Source organism: Propithecus coquereli, unplaced genomic scaffold, assembly GCF_000956105.1.
Source record: "Propithecus coquereli isolate 6110/MARCELLA unplaced genomic scaffold, Pcoq_1.0 Scaffold11, whole genome shotgun sequence".
NCBI classification, from domain to species: domain Eukaryota; kingdom Metazoa; phylum Chordata; class Mammalia; order Primates; family Indriidae; genus Propithecus; species Propithecus coquereli.
Genome location: NW_012134969.1, coordinates 11,103,118 through 11,108,216, shown reverse-complemented (window position 1 = coordinate 11,108,216; position 5,099 = coordinate 11,103,118). Strand labels below are relative to the sequence as shown.

The window sequence follows — 5,099 nt, the reverse complement described above, 5'->3', positions numbered from 1 at the left end:
GGCTCTCACTCTTGCTCAGGCTGGTCTCGGACTCCTTAGCTCAAGCAATCCTCCCACCTCAGCCTCCCAAAGTGCTAGGAGTACAGACATGAGCCACCACGCCCAGCCAGCACTCTTTTTAATTTAAAAAACTTCCAAAGATTTTTCTTAAAGCTACAAGCTTGACAGTTTTGGATTTTATGGCTTTTTCTGAAGTTCCCAAAACTTGATCATTTGGATCACATGAACAAAAATCACTTGCAAAAGAAATCTCTTTAAAGATTAACATGCTTCCTCTTCAAGAGAAACAGACTAGAGGGTAGAAGAAAAAGGATCTGTCTAGAAATATTGATAAATAGACTGGTCTTCACACATAGATGAGAATCCATCCCACAGATGAACTACTATATTAATAGAATATAAATATACAGTCACACACTTAACCCTGAAAGCAGTTCAAAGGGGTAAAATTCACCCAGTGCTCACTTGAAATGGATACTCTCTAAAATTTAAAGCAAGTATGCTATAAAGCAAGTATACTATAAACTGCCGTCAAGGCTCAATCATTTTTCCATTTCTTCTGGCATCATATACACCAGTTTCAGAAAGTCAGCTTTTGCCCTCTAAGGGCTTCAATCCTTCCCCAAAAAAGACTAGGTAGGACAAAGGCAAAAAAGACCATAAATCTGGTTTTTAAAAAGCATTAGTAAAAGACCGCTTTATAAAATTGTAATTCTTAGCTGCAAAGAGTTCTGCAGATGGCTTTAAAGTGTCTCACGTGCAAATAAATAAAAACAAAAAGCCACTTACGAGAGCAGACCAGAGAGTGCTCGATGGTCATCTTATATAAAATCAGAGGCAGGACAAGGGAAATGTCATTACTCAGTTCACCGCGCTCCTGGATAAAGGTACCCGCTAAGGAGTTCCCCCTTTGTGGATTGCGTGTCGTAGGGGAAAGGGAAACAGTCAAGACTATGGTTTGTGACAGCACTGCCTTCGGGAGGCGAAGGAGAAATGCTAAATTCTTGGGAAAGGCCGAGTAAGGATGGGGAGAGTGAGAGAGGAGGTCTCCTCTCAGCAAAACGGCGCCCAGAGCAGTGACAAACTTCAGCTACGAGCAAAACCGAGTCCATTCAGCTCAAAACAGAGACTGAGCACGGAAAACTTTCCCTCGCCTCTGCCCACCCTTCCCTCCTCCTCCTCTTCCTCCTAGCAGGACACGTTAGCTGAGGTGCGAGCGCCGCCAGGCCGACCACCCCATCACTCGCCCAGCGCACAGCACCCCGCGGGGCCGGACCTGGAGCCGGAGCGGGGGAGGCGGGAGGTTCAGGAGTAACGGGGCACACCCGGCCTGGCGGGCGGGGAAGGGAAGCAGGGGAAGGGCGGGAGGGAAGCGGCTTCCGCGAGCTCGACCCGGCGCCCACCAGCTACCTGCGAGGCCAGCTGCTGCCGTGCCCAGCCGCCAGAGCGCCGCAGGGACCTCGGAAGCTCCGCCGACCAAAAAAAATGAGAGCGAGCGCTGGCGCCGAAGGGGAGGAGCCGGAGGCCGAGCGCGAGGGCGCCGGGCCCGCCGGGTCACGTGGCCCAGGCCTCTTCACGTGACCCGGTGCCGCGCGCGCCCGGGATGCTCCGGAGCCCAGCACCCCGCCCTGCGCGGCTCGCCGGCCGGAAGGAGTCCTGCTCTCTGCTCCCTCGACCCCGGGACTTCTCTAGGAGCCAACTGGCCGTCCGAGGCCAGCCCCGAGGCCCTGCCACCGGAGAGTCGCGGCGAAGCCTCGTTGCTCCTGTCGGGTCTCACAGGCTTTTGTCTCTGGGGAAAGCAGGGAGGAGCGAGGGGCGGGCTCCTGCTTCCCTCCCGGAGATAGCTTGGCTGTGGAGAGGGCCGGCCTCCCACCCCGAGGGACCTAGGGCGGAAAAGCGACCGGGAAACCCGCTCCCTGCTGACTCTAGGGCACGTCTGGCCCTGAGACCCCACCCAGGTGGTGCTGCCTGGGACCAAGGGCCGCGGAGAGGAGACCCATTTGTTTTACCTGGAGAGGTGTCTCTCTCTCTTTCCCCGAGCCCCACCTCCGGATTGAAAGCACGTGAGGACGGCCAGGGGCTAGGGAAGGAGGAGGTGAGGCGTAGTAATGGAGGGAAGGCAGCGGTACCTCAGAAGCAGGCTGTCAAGGTTGGAAGGGACCTAAGAGGACATCTGACCTAACCCGTTTCTTATTATAAGTGAGTAAACCGAAGCCAGATGAGGGACAGCTTCCTGCCGCTGCAGCCTGTCACCTGTTGAGACTACAACCATCTTTATAAAATACTGTACAGCTCTCTTAACAGTTCCAGTTGGCTCTACGACATCAAGTCCAAACTTCCTGGCATAGCATTCCAAGCAATCTTGTTCAAATTTACCTTTCCCATTTGAGCTCCCATGAATAAACAAAAACATTTCGTTTTCTAAATATCACCAAACAACGCCCTGAATTACTAAAAGCCTACTTTACTTCATCTCTAGCCACTTCCCCACCGCAACTCTAGGCTCTGGCTACAGAGAATTCCTATTTTCCTTGGCTACTTACCTTCCTTTGGATCACTTCTTTTTTCCCCCAAGTTGCTTTACTCCCCTTTGCTTCGTTCATTCTTTTGCTTCTATCTGAAATGTCCTGAATCACTACTTCCCACCCTTAAAGATAACCAGAGCCGGGCCCTAGTTAAAGCCGTAAAGACATTTTATTCAGAAACTTTGAGCTCAGTTCTGTATCTATTCTGAGGTCTCTTCCCCTGTTGCAATAGTTCCTGAATAAAATGTATTTACCGCTTTAACTGCAGTCTGGTTCTACGCTTAATCTTTAACAGTCTCCAAAGTACGCATCAGTCTCCTACTCGTCTTTCATAATCCAGGTCAAATACCACCTACTTATTCTTAATTGTCTGCCTTCCCTGCGTGCTCCTCCCTGATTGAACAGCTTCAGCAATTGAAGTTCATTCAGTGTCAGATGCAGCTTATTCCCTGATTTCTAAAACACTGTACATATTCTGACATGTAAATCTCATTGCCTGGAAATGTACATTTCTTGTGAGAGGTATTGTCTATTGCTGTCTTCTCCCCTGGATTATAAACTCTTTGAAGAGGACTCTCTGGGCTTAGTATAGTGCCTGGCATGTGATAGACCCTCAATATCCACTGAATGAAGTGTCTTTCCCAAAGTAGTAGAAGTTCAGCAAATTTACTAAAAGAGAACTTTTTTGCTCAAAGAAACTGAAATCAGTTTCTTTTGGCTGCAACCTGATCAAAAGAATTTCTGTAAAACATGTTTGAGGAAAAAAACAGGGACTTGGTGTGTGAGTCATCCAATATTTCCTGAGTGCTCATTGCTTTTTCTCTGTCAGGTGCCATACTTGGAGCATCTTGGAGGATGAAAACCTCAGTGAGACAGGGTTGCCGACAAGGAATGTGTACTCTGGTTCATTATTCCAGTACCAGGTGAAAAATATGATGCAAGGTGCTAAGAGAACACAAGTAAGGGACCACAAGTCAGGGAGTCAGGAAAAAATTTCCTGGTAAGGTGAATTTGGAGGACAGGCAGTAGATGAAGGGAGGGAAAGACATTCCAGGAGAGAGGCAGTATGTTCAAAGGTAGTGAGGCATGAAACAGCAGTAATGGTTTAAGGAAACGCAAGTAACCCTGTATCACTGTCCTTAATGACTTTATTTGCCTCTAGGATGAAGGAAACCTAATTAGGTTAATTTTTGATGTACTTGAACTAATGACATTTATTCATATTAGTATTATTTATTGGATTGAGCAACTTTCCATCAAACACACATATCATGGACTCTTCATCTAAAATTGGGCTAAACTAGTGCTGGGTGATTTTTTTACATTTTTTTAAAACTCTAAAAGCTTTCTATGATTATTATCTAAAAATAGCAAAATTGCTTGTTCCAAAGAAGATGATTGCAGAGCCCTCTAAATTTTGCCCTCTACAGGGCAAAAGAACTCAATTTAGTAAATTAAGGAAGAAACTGGGCTCTACCTCCAGCAGGTGGGGGGTGGAGGGGAACCCCTCCTCTTAAAATGCTAATTCATGATTATGCTGATTAAAAAGTATCTGTCAAAACCTAATAAAATAAGGTTTAAGATGGAATAGAACATAGAACGATTCTAATCATTTTGGGGGGCTTCAGACTCTCATTTCAAAAGTTAATCTCTCAATAAATGGAAAATTAGAAACTCCTCTTTTGTTCACTCTCTTCCTCCACTGTGCTTCTCTTCTGTGAGTGTCAATTTGGGCAGATGTGGGTCAGCCAATCAGTCCCAACTCCTTCAGCTGAACCATCTTTGCCAATAAAATCTGAGCCTTAGGAGTACACTTGTTTTTCATAGGCCGCTGGAAAGTTCTTTCTATTGGGCAAGCAAAATTAAAAGGGATTTCAGTTACTTCCTCAAAGAACTGTTCTGAGAGAATGAAAACAGCTAGAAACACCCGTATTGTCTCCCTTTTCTTCTCTGCTTCTTCTCGCCTCTTGGAGGTGGACAAGATTGAGAGAAACAAGCCAGAGGACTGACTCTTGTAATGGCTACATAGGCCAGGCAATGTTTAGGTCACCATATAAGATTGCTTCCTTCTCATCTAATACGGTTAGGAAATCTGTTCTGACAGTCTCAACAACAATATAATTAATTTTGAGAATTGAGGATGACATAACTTTTAAGATTTTACAAATATAATAAAATACAGAATCTATCTCTAGAAAGTGATTCCACTTTGATTTCCAACTAGCTTAACCAAACAGGGTAAAATTAAGTTTACAATGAGTTTTACAGCCTTAGACATCTATCAAACTACTGTGGTGATAACTTCTGTTTTTATAGTTGGCATACATAAACGTTGCATAGAACAGGGGGAAAACATTGAGACAAGAGGTGATGGAGAATTGAAATGAAATTCTAATTCTCTTTTTCCTTCACCCCAAGAACCAGATGAAAACTTTCTGTTCACCAGACAAACATATTAAATAAACAAATAAGTGGTTTAGCCCTGGCTACAGTAGACTAACTGCTGACTCATATCTTCACCTGCACCGAGGCAGATCCTGTACTGAACAGGTGGTATAATGAGATAAACCTACA

At 45.8% G+C, this 5,099-nt stretch overlaps 1 protein-coding gene across 5 annotated transcripts in view; it reads right to left on the bottom strand.

Annotated features, from left to right (window-relative positions):
• RCBTB1 (regulator of chromosome condensation (RCC1) and BTB (POZ) domain containing protein 1) overlaps positions 1–2,734 on the bottom strand; it is a 47,883-nt gene extending 45,149 nt beyond the window's left edge. For 3 of the 5 annotated variants that reach the window (XM_012648982.1, XM_012649000.1, XM_012649026.1), the window contains exon 1: positions 1,411–1,740. The gene's annotated coding sequence lies outside the window, so the exon portion shown is untranslated. Of the gene's footprint in view, positions 1–1,410; positions 1,741–2,543 lie in introns of those variants that run through there. The other 2 variants (XM_012648991.1, XM_012649009.1) reach the window with 1 other exon arrangement.
• Positions 2,735–5,099: the final 2,365 nt, after the last annotated feature.